We start from the raw sequence: 15958 nt of genomic DNA on the forward strand, positions 1-15958 counted from the left end.
GTTGGATGTAACAGTGATAGAGTAGATGAAGAGTCATGAGGGTAGATGAATTGTCACAAAGGGGAATGTCAAGGGTCACCCCACCCTTTGTTATAAATAGTCCCTCATAACTCATTGTACATGATTTTGGTCAGCCAAGCTTCTAATAGGACTACCTTAGAGAGAGCTTGAATAGTATTGTAATGGGCCTTGGCTTCTCCATTGTGTAGAGCTAGTACATCCCTCTGGAGGAGCAGGCAGTTGTGGCTATAACGTTCTGCTGTCAGAGCTAGTGGTTGGACATGGATGTATTGTATGACTGGAACTTACACTCCTCAATATAAGAAGAGCCAACACATTTCATGCATATGTTGTATTGTATTTTAGGTATCTGTTTACTCTAAATGATATATGTATTTGTTTTCTTACGCATGCATGTATATATATTTCTATGTATGTATGTATGAATCTTTTTGAAATGTGACGTTGGTTTAACCATCACTTTGGATTGCTAGCTAACTTGCCTTCCATGTTGTGATGCATCTTTGCTCATGTGTTCCCTTCTTAACTCTATTCTATCACAGGTTTCTAAGGGGCGCACTCATCTGAACCCCCGTGTGTTAGAACCTCTCATGCACCTTCCTTGGCTCATTGCATATGTCACACCCTTTGCTACCAACAGAGTTATCTTACTTGCCTCTATGCGAAATCATGGTCAAGGCATTACTGTACGACCCATTGCTAGGACTCCTACACCAAACAGTCTGAGGTCTAATTGGGACTTCTTACAGGGGAGATCCCCTTACATGTTGGCGGGTCCAGCACCGTCAACATATACCTAGGGGGGATCATATGGGGTACAGAGGGAGGTATCCAAGGGAATAATGTGATGTAATAATATAATGGTCCATAGTTAATAAATAAAGTGGTTAACCCACATTATGCAAGGGACAACAAGTAGTTAGGGAATAATGTGATAAGCCCATTATAATGGATGTATGGTATTGAAATACCCATGGTAATTACCCATGGTAGTGTATGTATGAAGCCTATATAGAGGCTAGAGACCCTTCATTGAGACATGTCAAGGATTAGTGTATTGATAAGCATATGTATTGTGGAGTGTTCTCATTCTTTGAGGAGTAATTGTATGGTGTTTCCCTACCTCAAGGGTTTTGATATTAATAAAGAAGAATTTTCATTGAATATTCCTGTATTGATCTTGATATTTGTTGGAAAAATTTTGCATTTTTAATATATTTTCAAGTTAGATCTATTACACCATTTAAAATGCAATGGGGAAAATGAACCAACATTTGCATGGAGAAATGTTTTTTTTTTATATATATTTGGGAGGGTACCAAAGAAACATTAGGGAGATTCATAATGAGTCGATTGTTTTGAGAATGTCATTACATACATCTTATGTTAAAATTCGATGCCAAGAGAACACATGGACAATGAAAAAAAAACATTACATGGAATGTGTGAGCTAAGGTTTAAAAATATAACATTTAATGTGTCACTAGGATGGTGACTAGAACCCAATAGCAAGAGGTCTGTTGAAATGATATATATTGAGACTAACATGCTCCTTAGTGATTGATCATTAACACATTCCTAATTAAAAAATTTAAAAGGAGCGGCATGGGATACATGTTAATGACATTTCAATTAAATATGAATCATTCATGCCTCTTAATGAAATATATATTTAGAGTCGACACATGCCCATGCATTGGAACAAACATATGTATAGGAATCGTCAGGCTCAAAATAATACCACCAAGACTACATGGGTTGGAGTTGCATACAATCTACTACTCTACATGATAGCTAGCCATGTTTTAGGTGCTTCGTTGTATTTACTATCCATTTAAGGTCAAAATACATGTGACAGATAGAATTTAGAAAGAAACATGGAACCTTAAACGTACAAAATCACAATATTGACTATTTAGATTGTCACAGTTTGAATGAAAATCTTAGGCCTCTTCATGAACAATGGAATGATAATTATATTGTATGGGAAAATTGTAATGCAAGTGATAACAACATTTTTTGATTTGTGATTTTTGGAGATGCTATAGAAAGTGGGATCTGTTGGGCGTGGGATCCCCCAAGGGAAGTTTTGGGGTTTAGAGCCCAGATTTTGGTCCAAGTTTTGTAATTCCAATGTAAAGACTCCGCATTTTGTGGGTGCGGAGTGCATAGTTGTAAAAGAGTCATAGGGTTGTCCGCCCTTATTTTAATATTGTAATGTCAAATGTAGAGATCTACCCATGGTCTGCAGACCATGGGATTGCATAAATAGAGCAAATCTCTAAGTAGTCAAAGGCATCTAAGAAGAGAAGCATGAAGAAGAACATATGATGTATGTGAGATAGCTCTGAAGTGTAATGTCTAGTTCTGGGTCATAGAGTAGGAAGAGGCACTGTAGCTGAGTGTACAGAGGCCTAGTAGTCCGCAACTAAGTGTGCGGACCCCTGCAGCTGAGTGCATAGGGCCAGTCAAGTCTATAATCTTCTGGAAGTATTAATAGAGAGAAGTTTCTATCATTTATGTGTATTTATTTCATGTTTGTGCATCTGTTATATTGGGTATGAATTTCACTTTTAATTCTTATATGATGCGCGAATGTGTATAATGGTATTGGTTAAGTGAACGCAAGTTAGAATATCTGTTTACGCAAAGATAAATAAGATCTGTCGATAAGATAAGTAAGATACTTAGTCTAATTTGGGAAATAGTGCAGTTCGCTACCTTAGCAGTGCAAAAGCATCTCAGCCCCTGGTTAGGGCTGCGCGAAGGCCGATTGTAACACTTCGTGAAGGTATTGAAGGTTAGAATAGGGCGTGAAGCGACCTGCATGAAGGTAGGTCTAGTTGGAATAAACCGACATCACATCCATCTCAAGGGTGCGGAAAATTGGTTCCAACATCCCCCCATACTGCTTCAGGTGAGACTTCAGTCCATGCTCCGCGGGTTGATGCTGAAAGAGCCAGTAGTGGAGGGATTTATTTGGCTAAATAACTCTGAACTTGGGTCAGCCCCCCATAAGCCAACAAATGGTTTCGTTGTCGGGACCAGAATGAGAGATGTGTGATGTCATATCATTGGGATCCAACTAAGAAAGAAATTGAAGGCTGGTTGGACAGAAGGATTCACGAGTTCACGACACAAGAGAACAGAAACCCGTGACTATCAAAAGAAGGGTAGCTAGACAGTGACCTGTATACAGAGATCCACGAAATCTTTTTCACATCCTTCCCTACTGAGCTATACAAGTGGATCGCGAAGCTAGTAGATAGCCAATGAAGGTGGAAGCTTGACGGTCCTATTGTGTGGACTCCAGAGCTAGTGCGAAGGTTGGAAGCATTAGAGGATAAGATTGCGCGCATCATCGATCATTGCCTCGATCGTATTATAGGAGGATTCATTACTGAGTTTGCGGTTGACACCTTAGTCAATTATAGCGAGGCAGAGCGACGCTTTCTTCAAGGACAACGAGGTAACTATGTTATATACCTAGGGGGGATAATATGGGGTACCAAGGGTGGTACCCAAGGTAATAATCTAATAATGGGATGGGCCATAGTAATAAATAAGGTGGTTAACCCATGTCATGTAAGGGACCACAAGTAGTTAATAATAATGTAATGGGCCCATGGTATTAGTTGATGGTATGAGGGAACCATGGTAATGATGCATGGTATTGTATGTATGAGGCCTATATAAAGGCTAGAGACTCCAAATGGAGAGATATGAAGAGAAGTATTATTGTATGAACGAGCATATGGCTTGTGGAGTGTTCTCCTTCCTTAAGGAGTGAATGTATGGTGTTGCCCTACCTTAAGGGTTTGACAATAAAGAATCATTTCATATTATCTTTGGGTTTACTTGTATTATCTTATATTTTTGTATCTGATCTATAATATTCCGGGTTAGATCCACAACAATTGGTATCGGAGCTACAACAATTGGTATCAGAGCACTTTCTTGGGCAAACCGTGGAGAATTTTTTTTTATTTTTTGCAGGGATTTTTGGGTGGCGAAATTGCAGATCAGATCTGTATGTTTTGGTGCTAGATCTGCAGAATCTAATTACAGATCTGTATTCCTTGTGAAAAAATACCCAAATTCAAAAAAAAAATCAGTTAAATCGGAGTCCGGATGAAGAAGATATCGCTGATTTAAAAATCAGTGGGGTTGCAGACAATTTTCAGGGTAGCGATTTTGCGGCGCCGATTTAGAAGTCCTGGTGCAAGATCTGTCAAATCTAATTGTAGATCTGGAATCTTTGTGAAAAAACACATAATTTCAAAAAAAAATCAGTCGAATCGGAGTCCGGATGAGGGAGATATCGCTGAATTAAAATCAGCTCTTTTTGCAGAAATTTTGGGTGACGGCGGGAGAGTAGCAGCGCAGATCTGAAATTTCAAGTGCCTGGATCAAGATTTCTACAACATGGGTAGATGCAGAGTGGTTGTTCCGTTTCTAAAAACAGGTTATAATAGAGATTCTGAGCAATATTGACGAATCTGTGACCATTTCAAGTTTTCACCAATATTTTTGTGATGGCGGGCCTAGATCGGAGTTTGAGGGACTTGTATAAATTTGATGGCTCTCATCCAGTTAAATGGCTAGAAAAAATGGAGAAATATTTCAAATCGGAATACATCTATGATCATTATACTCAGTTGAGTAGGGGAGAAATGTATTTGGACCTTGAAAGATGCAAATGGGCGAAATGGCATCAGCGTTGCAATGGACCTTTTCAGAATTGGGATGCCTTCAAAAAAGCTCTTATAGAGCGCTTTGACCGTAAATCAAATTTTGTGGATAAGCACACACAGACAGACACACAGCCTAGCAAAGCTTTTATTTTTACAGGAAAGAAGGAAACCAAGGAACCAAAAGGGTTATTTTTGGCTGGTATGTCTGTATTGCAGGTTCATGGATTGATTCAGAAGGAGAAAATCATTGTGTCTATCAATCCGAGTTGCAAACAAAATCTTATAAATGTCAACTTGGCAAAGAAATTGCAAGTCCCAGCAAAACAAATTCAGAATACACAGGTTGATGATAATGAGGTTCAAATCTATAAGGATTTGAAGCTTTCTATGGATAAGTATGTGTTTCATGGTGATTTTTATGCTTCAGATATGGATAACAGGGATGTTGTTTTGGGATACCCTTGGATGGAATCCATGAGTACTATCAATATTAATGTGTAGAAGAAATTCCTGAAGCTATGGTATAAAAAGAAGAAAATTACATTACAGGATATTTCCATCCATAAACAGGTAGAGCACATGGAGGCTGAAGCAGAAGATGTTCAAGGGACTGACATATCAGATGATGAGCAGTTGATGATCGAGAATCAAACACAAACAGAGGCTGAAGCAGAACAGGTTACAGGTGCTGACACATCTGACGAGGGTTCAGTGGTCGAAGTCATATTAGAAAAGAAGCCACGACAACAGGCACCACAACAGGGTGAATTAAAGAAAAAGACACCGTGGGTTAAAACTTCAACATATCATCACCCACATCACCCCGCAAGAAAACAACCAACAAGATGGCAACCAACTAGCCACAAGGACAACAACCCCCGTATGATAGATAGCAAGGAGCCTAGATCCACCTACTACACATCAACACAGAAGAGCTGCCATGGTCAGCTTCCATCTCAAGCGAGCGAGGCACCAGCGAGATCGAGGGTTCACCTTTCTCTTGGATGGCTAGATGCATGTGCATGGTATCAGTGGACTACTCTTTTGAGTAGATCTTATTATTTGTGTTCTTCCCATGTTTCGGGGACGAAACATGCTTAGGGGGGTGGAATGTTATATACCTAGGGGGGATAATATGGGGTACCAAGGGTGGTACCCAAGGTAATAATGTAATAATGGGATGGGCCATAGTAATAAATAAGGTGGTTAACCCATGTCATGTAAGGGACCACAAGTAGTTAATAATAATGTAATGGGCCCATGGTATTAGTTGATGGTATGAGGGAACCATGGTAATGATGCATGGTATTGTATGTATGAGGCCTATATAAAGGCTAGAGACTCCACATGGAGAGATATGAAGATGAAGTGAAGCATTATTGTATGAACAGGCATATGGCTTGTGGAGTGTTCTCCTTCCTTAAGGAGTGAATGTATGGTGTTGCCCTACCATAAGGGTTTTGATAATAAAGAAGAGTTTCTATCTATTTTGATCTTGTTATTCTTAGGTTATTTCTATTATCATATATCTCTGGGTCAGATCTACAACAATTGGTATCAGAGCTATTTCATATCAGATCTATAATATTTCTGGGGTAGAGCTACAACAAACTACGTAAAGTCTTTGAATACTTGGATTAAAATGTTGTTGTGTGAAAAGCGGATTATGCAGTTTCCTTGATGTTCGGGGCTACGCGAAGTGGAAAGGTTTATAGGAACAAAGGAAATAAGGGTCCAGAAAATAGCCCCTTGATTTCACCTCCACAAGAGGACGAGGAAGAGCTCGTGAAGGTCTCTCCGCTAAGTGCTATTCAACCAATAAGACAAAGAATTCCGTGAATACCACCTCCACCCATACTGCCATGGCTTCAGTGCCATCACCTCCATCTTCACCCATACCAACTCCACCACCACCGTGATTCAGTATGGCAAACACAGTGAAGTTTCCTATGTTCAAAGGTTTGGGAAATGAGGATCCAAACCAATTCTGGTTCATTGTAAGGGATGTATGGGAAGCGCAAGGTGTTACAGATGACCATATAAAGAAAGCGACACTAGTTAGCGCCCTGTAGGATCGCGCGTTGACTTGGTATATTAAGTACTCCAACGATAACCTAAATGCGAGGGTCGCAGATATCCAAATAACGCTAAATAGGGAATTTAGCAGGCCTAAATCTGAAGCACATTCGATTGTGGGATTCAAACATATCATGATGCTACTAGGTGAGATTCCTTGGGAACTAGATCATAGGCTGAAATGTATGATTTGTGAAGCCAATATGAATCTGATAGATGGACAACATCACGAGTGGTTTGTAGCTTCGCTACTACCACATTTAAGGAGTGCTCTATCGCAACAAAAGATAACAACTCAGGCAGAGGCCTTAGAGATTGTTATGAGGCTACATGAGACCCCGATGCAAGATCCTAACCTCAGAGTTCAGTAGATCCACGTGCAGCTAAAGAATCTGTGCCTTGAGATCAAGAGTATGAAACAGGACAAGATGATTCGACCAGAAGTGCGCGAAGAAGTATGGTGCATGAAATGTAAGAGTCAGGGTCATGACAAAGACCACTGCCTAGTTTTTACGAATTACCTTGCAGGAGGAGGACAGATGCCTTTAAGGCTGGAAGCTCAAGCAGGACCTAGTGTGGCGCCTGCTTTATGGTGCGCGATCTGTCAAATTGCCAGAAAACATGCCACAAACAACTACCACTTGTTACAGAAGTATACGCAAACTTCGGAACAGTTGTTCTGCAACTTTTGTAGGTTTGTGGGACATGATGAGCATACTTGCAGAAGCTATGAATCGATGATGGATAGAACTCCCGCCTACAGGGTTCAGGCTGAAAAGCGGTCCCTTGACCAAAATGTAGGAAGGGCATGGTACAATTGGTAAAGTTGAATGGCAATCCCTTCCCAGGAAAAGTGAATGGCAATCATTTGAAGCCATACATAGGTGGCCTGACCACCTGACTAGCCGACCGAAGCATAGTCTTAGCGCTCCAAGCAGTTGAAAGGAGGTGCAGGACTATAAACTACTCTACCCAGGAACTGTGTGATGTTAGGACTACACACATCAACAAAGTGTCAGAGGGTTTGTGATAGCGCGAAGACAGCTGTGCTGGCGCACAGGTCTGCTGGAAAGTGACCGTTACACTCACTATTCAAGATGTGATGCTTGGTTTGAGGCCAAATGGAGTGGTGGCATGCATTTAAGATGAACTTTCTGGGGTAGATTCTTGAAAATATTTTGCCAATCTAGCATTAATGGACCGAATGTGGGGGGAACGATTGAATTCAAACTCAAAAGGCGCTATAAATTACACGTGGTTGTCCAGCAAACAACACTTGGTAATTTGAGAACTGAGTTGTTGCGCGCTTAGGTATTCATGAATTGAGACTTATTTGATATTCTGAAAGTGAATTCATTGTTTGAGCAATTACTAGAGACATTGAGAGAATTGTGGAATAGCATGATGTTAGCACCCAAAGAAGCCATGGACACAAGAGTAGTGACAGGCAAGGAAGTTGTGCAGGAAATTACGAAACTGGAAGCCCCAGAGAGTGTCGGAATAATATTTGAGGTCAATAAATCACCGTGCACACCAAGACCTAAGAAGGACAAGCATGCCATGATATAGGTGCGCGTCTCGCCCAGAAATCCACTGAGGACAAAGCTCACATTGGAGGAAAAGGGGAAGGCCATTAATTTGGAGGCCGATGAGGAGGAAGAGTTTGAAGAAATCTTGGTGGAGGAGGGTGTAGAAATGGAAGTTGAAACCCAGGGTGCGGACCCTATCACCAAGCTGCCAGAATATGTTCCTCTACGAAAGGGTAAAGCTAAGGTTCAAAAGGATATAAATGAGAGCAAGAGCTCTCTACAAAATCCCCTGCACCCAGACGATATTATGTTCGAAGGAGTGCACTTGGGATGGTTTCCCGTGCTAAAATTGAAGATTGGGACCTTGCGGACTGCGAGAAGTTCCCGCATTTAGCGATTGTGAAGCTAATGCACCAAAAGATAGATCCACCGACTGGAATGATAGAGTTGGAGCCGCGCAAATGGCTTAGAGTTTTTGAGAAAGCAGGGTTGCTAAACCTGCTCTAGGTGCTGCATTATCACCACGCCTCAGTGACCACTTTTGTCATCAGGCAGCTGCTCTGCTTGGTGCATGATGGGTGCTTGTGGCTAGAGGAGCCCATCCCCATCATAGACCATCCGATTCACCGGATTACACATCTCCCTTGCATAGGGGAGGAACTAGCAAACATTTCAGAGGGAAAAAGTGATGACTTGGCCATCGTGGAGGCCATGAAAAAGAAATTTAAGTTGGAGAAGAAGAAGCGAGGGTATGCCATTTCCAGCATCAACAACCTTGTAGTCAAGGTTGCGACACAAATATTGGCAGGGAAGGTGATGCGAAAGTGTCGCGTGAATGAGGTGCCCCCACCAGTGGTTGCACTGGCAGTTCATTGCGTAGAAGGGGTCTAGTACAACTGGGCAAACTAACTATGTGGTGAGTTCCTTGCAAACTACCGCGAGGCACAGGAACAAGGAAAAACATTCCATTACGCATAGCTCCTGTTGTCAATAGTCCTGGTGGCATGGGAGTTGCCTGAAGATAGCCAGTTCCCGTCGATCACGTAGGACCTTCCAGAGGCAGCAAAGTATGCTTTGCTTGGGTGACCAGGGATGCACAGAGGATAAGGGAGAGCAAGATATTTTGGGTGCTCATGGAGATGAACATCCGGATAGGGATCAATCATAACCCACAGTTATCGCCCACAGTACAACAGTCTGTAGAGCTTTGCAGAATTCAAAGAAGACTTCCACCATGTCTTCATTAGGGCGCGAAAGGACCCTATTAAGACGTGGCACGAGTTACCACACTTACCAACTGACGATGTAATTTTCGCATTCCTTGAGCCTTGGCCACCAGAGTGGCACACTCCAACTGACTCTGCGGTGGAAGCAGAAAAGTCCGCCGTGTAGCGGAAGAAGGAAGAGACAAAACTGTGGATGACACAGCTGGCGGAAAAGTGCAAGAAGGAAGAAGTAGTAGCTAAGGCCCAGGAAGTGTGCAACACTGCGAAGTTGGAAGAGCAACAGAAAATAGCAGAAGAAGAGCGCGAAGGATAGAAGTCACCTTCGCCCAAAAGGTGGTGTGGACCACAGACAATTTCCACCCATCTAAAACATCTGCGACCATGAGAGCAGGTAGGGTCGTGCTAGAAAAAAAAGGCCTCAAAGACTTTGTTCGACCCAATCACCCTCACTGAGGGGGATCTGCATGATATCGGCGAAACGGTGAGGGATGTCAATGCAGAGGCCCTCCAACAGTTTGAGGAACAACACCAATTGGTATTGGGGGCTCTCCAGACATAAATACAGGAGTTACAGGTGCACACTCCACAAGCTGGCATAGTGTCCACCAGCCTTGCAGTGGGCACTTCAGTTGCCGAGGAAATGTTGCACACCAAGATGACCAACTCAATAGTTCTACCAGATGGAGCACTCATCGCAGAATGAGTTCGACAGGCCTATGGTTAGTAGTTTGAAAGGGGTTGGATTAAACATGGCTGCGGTACCTTAGGAGACACTTTATCTCTTGTAGGATGGAATCATCGCAAAATTTTAGGCCAGCGAGAGTCACACTCTATAGGTAATGAGCGAGCAACACATCAACATTGAGAAGTTGAACCTGTAGCGTAATGAGGCAGTGGACCAGAACAAACAGATAGTGCAGGTTGTGGAGGAAGCCTGCCAGATGGTCCCGGAGTTGGCCATTCAAGTAGAGGAACCGGTGGAGGTACGTGTCTGAAAGTTAGCCACAGGGGTGTGCGATGCAAGAGCAGAAATGGCCAGGGTTCAGCTGGAGTTGAACCTTCAGATAATAGAACTACAGTTGAAGGCTTAGCCTTCAACTCTGTCAGAGGTTGAAAATGCAGTGACACACTACATGAAGCTATTTGAGCAGTCATTCGAGGTCCTCGCAACCCTGCAAGAGGACCCGAACATAGAATTCCTAGAGACAGAGGTGCACGAGCTGTAGCAGAGATACGATGAGCTAAAAGGGACCACACAGACGGTTACCCTTACATAGATGTTTGCAAGGATGCAACAGGCAAAGGTGCTCAAGGAGAAATTGGATGCCGCTCGGCAAAAAGAAGTGGTCTTGAAAGCATGCCTATAGTCGTGGATCAATGGGGCATATACAATTACAATATCCATTGAAGCAAAGCTTGCGCAACTGCAAGCAACTCAGGAGAGGATTCAGGGCAGTAGTTCAGCGATAGCGGTCAGCAAAAATTGCATGGAGGAAGTCCAACAGGCATTCGCTCAGTGCACTGCCAAACTTGCAACAATCCAAACAGAGATGGGAGGTCTTCGCATTAAGATCTCCACACCTGCAAAGTGACTTGAGGGCAAGTCATGATGTTTGTGTTGGGGGCTTGTTGGGCGCAGGATCCCCCAAGGGAAGTTTTTGGGCTTAGAGCCTAGATTTTGGTCCAAGTTTTGTAATTCCAATGTAAAGACTCTGCATTTTGTGGGCGTAGAGCGCCTAGTTGTAAAAGAGTCATAGGGTTTTCCACCCTTATTTTGATAATGTAATGTCGGCTGTAGAGATCTACCCATGGTCCGAAGACCATGGGATTGTATAAATAGAGCAAAGATCTAAGTAGTCAAAGGCATCTAAGAAGAGAAGCATGAAGAAGAACATATGATGTATGCAAGATAGCTTTGAAGTGTAAAGTCTAGTTTTGGGTCGTAGAGTAGGAAGAGGCTCTACAACTAAGTGCGCAGAGGCCTAGTAGTTCGCAGCTGTGTGCGCAGACCCTTACAACTGAGTGTGTAGGGCGAGTCAAGTTTGTAATCTTATAGAAGTATTAATAAAGAGAAGTTTCTATCAATTCTGTGTATTTATTTTATGTGTGTGCATTTGTTATATTGGGCATGAATTTCACTTTTAATGCTTATATGATATGCAAATGTGTATAATGGTATTGGTTAAGTGAACGCAATTTATAATATCTATTTAAATGAAGATAAATAAGATCTGTTGATAAGATAAGTAATATACTTAGTCAAATTTGGGAAATAGCATAGTTTTCTGCCCTAGCAGCGTGAAAGCATCTCAACCCCTGGTTAGGGTTGTGTGAAGGCCGATTGTAACACTTCGCGAAGGTACTGAAGGTTAGAACAAGGTGCGAAGGAAATTTTAGTTGGAATAAACCAACATCACATCAATCTCAAGGGTGCAAAAACTTGGTTCCAGCGTCCCCCCATACTACTTCGGGTGAGACTTCAGTCTGCACTCCGCAGGCTGATGCCGAAAGGGCCAGTAGTGTAGGGATTTGTTTGGCTAAATAACTCTGAACCTGGGTCAGTCCCCCTAAAGCCAATAGGATCGTCTCTTCAAAATTTATGGAAAAATATTTCTACTACTTATGGTGGGGATTAAGGAATCTCAATTCTCTGGGACAAAATTTAACGACAAGCACTTACCTCAGAGAGAATTTGTTTGCTATCCTCATTGAAAATATTGGTTTTTTATTATTTGCACATCTAATTGGGAACATACACACCTATTTTCGATCTCCAACAATTAGGCTTGAAGATTGGAGAGTTAAGAGAAAGGGATACATAAAAATGCATGAAACACTGCCAACTTCCATATCATCTACAATAAAAATGGATTTCCACATGTGAAGTTGATGAAAAGGAACTTTTGTGAAGCTTACCTATAGACCTCTATTGTGATATACAATGAGACTTATGTTTGAACTTTTTTGCATTTATCACTGGAGGAACATATATTTTTTGGGAAGGGGATCCAATGACTGAAATGCTCTTCATCATTCGTGGGTATCTAGAGAATACAACCACCAATGGGGATAGAACTAGATTTTTCATTTCAATTACACCAGGTCCTAGTGAGTTTTGTGGTGAAAAATGACTCACTTGAGTTTTGGATCCAAAATCTAATTAAAAATTTAGTGGAAGTGGATTCATTTGCATTGAGGGTAGAATATTAGAAGTTTGTTGCAAATCAATTTAGGCATTTGCACAATAAGAAGATTCAGCATACATTCTAATTCTATCATCACTAATGGAGGACATGGTCAACCTATTTTATATAAGCATGTTGGTGGCAATATAAAAGAAGAAATGTGGCAACAAATCCATATTTAGAATTGTGCAGGGAAAAGAAGAATCCTACTTGTCTCTTAAGGAAACACATATTTAAAGTAGATGCATGTCCATGCGCTGGAACACATATGTATAGGAATTGCTAGGCTCAGAGAAATACCTCCAAGACTGCATGGGTTGGAGATGCATACAACCTACTACTCTACATGATATCCAACCATGTTTTAGGTGCCTCATGGTATTTACTATCTATTGAAAGTCAAAATACATGTCGGTAGACAAAATGTAGAAAGCAAGGTGGAACCTTAAACCTACATAACCACAATATTAACTATTTAGATTTTTGCAGTTTGAATGATAATCTTAAACCTCTTCATGAACAGTGGAATGAAATACTACGGTATGGGAAAATTTTAATGCAAGTGATAACAACATCATATTTCAATTTGACCTTTTTGGAGATGCTATAGAAAGTGGGATCTTCTCTTCAAAATTTATGGAAAAAATTTCTACATCTTATGGTGGGTGTTGTTGATCATTTTCTCGCATTCAAACAAATTGCCCTAAACCTAGATCTATCATCATCTATTTATACCTTGCAATCATGCCCACAAACCCAAAAGCATTCTATCTCCAAAAGTTATAAGAATCATGGATTACATTGGTTGAAAATCATAATTTAAGACCTCATTGTACTTACTCTCTCGAAAAAATGCAATGGCACAAGCTGCACACATGGAACTTGTGTTGGTCAGCATAGCTTTCTCTTACAAAAAGTGTGATGACACCTAGAAATGAGTAAAAATAAGAAACAATTTCGAGGTTTCTCTCTCTAGAAGGTTCATGAGTGGATTAACCATTTATTGGGTGATCTAATCTTGAACTCCTAATAATGATGTCTTATCTCTTATCTCATAGAACTTACCTCCTTCTAAAGTGGATCTAAGTCCTAGTATGGTAAATTTAAAACTACCTTGTTTACCCTATAAATGAAACACCTTCCTTAGAGTCTGGGTTGCATTTTGGAGACTCTAATTATGCCTTTATGTTGTCCATTTGTGTCTAGAGGTCCATGATCCATCCATGTGATTTAGGTGTGATTGAAAGCTTACCATTGTGGAAAAGGAAGGAAAATATTGTTGGGAGAGATTAAAAAAGTCAAGGCCTACAAGGGTTTTAATATTTTCTCGCCATTATTATTACAAAAGTGCATTGTTTCTCCTATACATTATGTCTTGATTATGCATATGTAGAGCATGAATCCTTGACTTCTTGTTTATATTTGTTTGTATATGTTATCTTGTATATTTTGTTCTCTTTCTTTTTTTGTATGATTTTTAGGTTCCACTTTTATAAATTGGAGTTGAAGTTGGAGCTAATAATTAAGGAGAAGGAAGCTTGAATTGGATTCCAAGTAGGTTTCCTTTCATATTCCAAACATCTCTAAGTAAAAACATTGTAGTTTTGTCTCGGTCGTTTCTAGGCTAAGCCAATACATCTAAGGAGATTACTTCTGTCCATAGAAGGAATTTATCCACAAAACAATGGGGCTTAAGGAATCTCAGTTCCCTGTGACAAAATTTAATAACAAGAACTTACATCATAGAGACTTTGTTTGCTATCCTCGTTGCAAATCTTGGTTTGGTATTATTTTCACATCTGATTGGGAACATGTAGACCTATTTGTGATCTCTAATAATTAGGCTTGAAGCGTGAAGAGTTAAGAGAAGGGATATGGAAGAATGGATGAAACACCACCAACTTCCATATGATTTACAGTACAAATGGATGGCCACACGTGGAGTTGATGAAGAGGCACTTTTTTGGATATTACCTACAAACCTCTGTCATGATATACAATGACACTTATGTTTGAAATTTTATGCACTTAGCACTGAAGGAACATATATTATTAGGGAAAGGGATCCAATGACTGAAATAATCTTCATCATTCATGGGTATTTAGAGAATACAACCACCAATGGGGGAAGAAGTGACTTTTTTAATTCAATTACACCGGGTCATGGTGAGTTCTATGGTGAAGAACTTCTCACTTGAGCTTTGGATCCAAAATATAGTTAAAAATTTAGTGGAAGTGGATTCATTTGCACTGAGGGTAGAAGATTTGAAGTTCATTGCAAATCAATTTAGGTGTTTTCACAACAAGAAGCTTTAACATACATTCCATTTATATTCTCACCAATGGAGGACATGGTCAACCTATTTTATATAAGAAACTTGGTGGTAGTAGAAAATAATAAATACGGCAGTATATCTTCAAAAGAAGGAGAATGGTTTCCTCTTGAATTTCCTGAAAATATTTGTAGCTCATAGTGGGTTCCTTAGTGTTTGACAACACAATTGTCTTATGGAGGTGTTTAGCAAAAGGATCTACAAGGGAGTATGCACCCTTTGGTTGTATCTCTCAATTTTGATCTATTTCCATGTCATTAATCACATGTGCAACCCAATAAGCATGCCCAGAAAGTGTGACTATGCGAACTCTCTCCAGATTGCACGATCGCATTATAAAGCCTCAGACAAACCACCATGATGTGACCTTCATTGGACCATGACTATGTGACCTCCACAAGTTGTAGTTCCTCAATGCCACTGGTTGCAGGGTCGCAATATTGAAATTGAGGAAGCCAATGGTCCATGTGACCGCCACTTATTTGTGACCATATGACCTCCACCAATCACAGTTTTGAAACACAACCTACTCTAGAAAATGAAATTTGGCATAAGCCATGGAATGCGACCAAATCACAAGTCACATCCACAAGCCTCTCTGATGAGTGGCTATATATTTGATTTGTGCTAATGCTCAAAATTATGACCTTCTTTGCTTTCTCAAAGTGTGACTTTCACAAAATATGGAAAATGTGATTTCCCAAAATCCATAGGTTTTCCTCTGGCCATAAATTAGGGAATTCCATTGGTGATTATTTTTTCAACACAAGTCCCTTCACTAAAACATGTATGGATGTTTTTATCTTTTCCCCTTGTTGTCAATTCGAGTTGTGGGTTGATTAGATTTCTATTTCAATGTCATAAAAACGATACTTTGGAGATGGAAGTGAGAAA

The 15958-nt window shown here is 40.6% G+C and overlaps 1 pseudogene; it reads left to right on the forward strand.

Moving 5' to 3' along the window:
* The first annotated feature begins 1706 nt into the window (after positions 1-1706).
* On the forward strand, positions 1707-15104 carry LOC149175604 (uncharacterized; annotated as a pseudogene).
* The last annotated feature ends 854 nt before the right edge of the window (positions 15105-15958 follow it).

This window comes from Pinus tabuliformis, chromosome 4_1 (genome assembly GCF_031772625.1).
Source record: "Pinus tabuliformis cultivar Carrire ecotype Pingquan chromosome 4_1, CPIR1, whole genome shotgun sequence".
Classification (NCBI taxonomy): domain Eukaryota; kingdom Viridiplantae; phylum Streptophyta; class Pinopsida; order Pinales; family Pinaceae; genus Pinus; species Pinus tabuliformis.